This window comes from Budorcas taxicolor, chromosome 13 (genome assembly GCF_023091745.1).
Source record: "Budorcas taxicolor isolate Tak-1 chromosome 13, Takin1.1, whole genome shotgun sequence".
NCBI classification, from domain to species: domain Eukaryota; kingdom Metazoa; phylum Chordata; class Mammalia; order Artiodactyla; family Bovidae; genus Budorcas; species Budorcas taxicolor.
Window position 1 is genome coordinate 48,443,811 of NC_068922.1, and position 2,217 is coordinate 48,446,027.

At 40.7% G+C, this 2,217-nt stretch overlaps 1 non-coding gene across 1 annotated transcript; it reads left to right on the plus strand.

Annotated features, from left to right (window-relative positions):
• Positions 1-1,012: 1,012 nt before the first annotated feature.
• Positions 1,013-1,084, plus strand: TRNAS-GGA (transfer RNA serine (anticodon GGA)). Its single transcript has one exon. It is a non-coding gene; the product is annotated as a tRNA-Ser (tRNA).
• Positions 1,085-2,217: the final 1,133 nt, after the last annotated feature.

Sequence of the window (2,217 nt, forward strand, 5' to 3'; positions counted from 1 at the left end):
TTATGGATATGTTTAAATTGTTTTCAATTTCTGGCTTCAGTTAATATCTTTATGGCAGAAAGTGAAGAGGAACTAAAAAGCCTCTTGATGAAAGTGAAAGAGGAGAGTGAAAAAGCTGGCTTAAAGCTCAACATTCAGAAAACGAAGATCATGGCATCTGGTCCAATCACTTCATGGGAAATAGATGGGGAAACAGTAGAAACAGTGTCAGACTTTATTTTTTGGGGCTCCACAATCAACACAGATGGTGATTGCAGCCACCACCAAATTAAAAGATGCTTACTCCTTGGAAGGAAGTTATGACCAACCTAGATAGCATATTGAAAAGCAGAGACATTACTTTGATAACAAAGGTCCGTCTAGTCAAGGCTATGGTTTTTCCAGTGGTCATGTATGGATGTGAGAACTGGACTGTGAAGAAAGCTGAGAGCTGAGGAATTGATGCTTTTGAACTGTGGTGTTGGAGAAGACTCTTGAGAGTCCCTTGGACTGCAAGGAGATCCAACCTGTCCATTCTGAAGGAGATCAGTCCTGGGGTTTCTTTGGAAGGAATGATGCTGAAGCTGAAACTCCGGTACTTTGGCCACCTTTTGCGAAGAGTTGACTCATTGGAAAAGACTGTGATGCTGGGAGGGATTGGGGGCAGGAGGAGAAGGGGACGACAGAAGATGAGATTGCTGGATGGCGTCACTGACTCAATGGACGTGAGTCTGAGTGAACTCCGGGAGTTGGTGATGGACAGGGAGGCCTGGCATGCTGCGATTCATGGGGTCACAAAGAGTCAGACATGACTGAGCGACTGAACTGAGCTGAACTGAATATCCTTGTTGTTATTTTGTTTCACACCTGTGTGAGTATACCAATGAGCTGCAGGCTTAGAATTACGATTGCTTCATTAAAAAGTATGTGTACTTTAACTGTGACATATGATGCTAGACTGACTTTCATGACAGTGCTACCAATTTATAGTCCCATTGGCATTGTAAGTACATGCTCATTTATCTATACTGCTTCCCTGGTGGCTCAGAGGTTAAAGCATCTGCCTGGAATGCAGGAGACCCGGGTTCGATCCCTGGGTTGGGAAGATCCCCTGGAGAAGGAAATGGCAACCCGCTCCAGGACTTTTGCCTGGAGAATCCCATGGAGGGAGGAGCCTGGTGGGCTACAGTCCATGGGGTCGCAAAGAGTCGGACACGATTGAGCGAATTCACTTCACTTCACTTCACTTCAAGGATAAACAAGCTGTGGCTTCTAGTTTTTGGAAATAAAGTTTTGCTTGAACCCAACCATGCACATTGTCTATGCTTGCTTTCAAACTGCAGAGTTGAGTGGATGCAACAGAGAACATATTGGAATGTTTCACAAAGGTGAAAATAGTCACTCTCTGGGTTTTACAGAAAAAATTGCCAATACCTACTTCATATTCTGTAACACAGAAAGAAATCAAACTTTCTGAACCCTGCTAATCTGATGTGAGAAAAAGATGTTTCATTAGAGATTTATTATTTTTTAAAATATAAATTTATTTATTTTAATTGGAGGTTAATTACTTACAATATTGTATTGGTTTTGCCATACATCAACACGAATCTGCCACAGGTATACATGTGTTCTCCATCCTGAACCCGCCTCCCTCCTCCCTCCCCGTACTATCCCTCTGGGTCATCTCAGTGCACCAGCCCCAAGCATCCAGTATCATGCCTCAAACCTGGACAGGCAATTCATTTCATGTATGATATTATACATGTTTCAGTGCCATTCTCCCAAATCATCCCGCCCTCTCTCTCTCCCACAGAGTCTAAAAGACTTTTCTATACATCTATTCCTCCCTTGATGAGTAAGGTTGGAAGGTTTTTTATCTTCTTTTCTTTTGTTTTTTGAAAGAAAACAAAATTTTGTCATTTTCACATTTATCCTATATTGCATCATATTACACCACATTATAGTTTGTTGAAGTAAGAGCTGAATAGGAAAACCAAGCAAACAAGTAGAAAAATTGTATAATTCAAAGTTTTCCATGATCAGAAGATGAGAAAAAGCAAACCACAGGTAAGATAGAATATATTCTGAGATGTCTTTTCAATCTTCCTCCATTTTTAATAATATTGCAAAGTAATTGTTGACAGTTTGGCCCCTGACTTCTAAAAATCTCTGAAAATAGTGATTCTGAAACTCTTTTGATGAACCATTGGTTATTTTCTGTTATTTCATGATTAC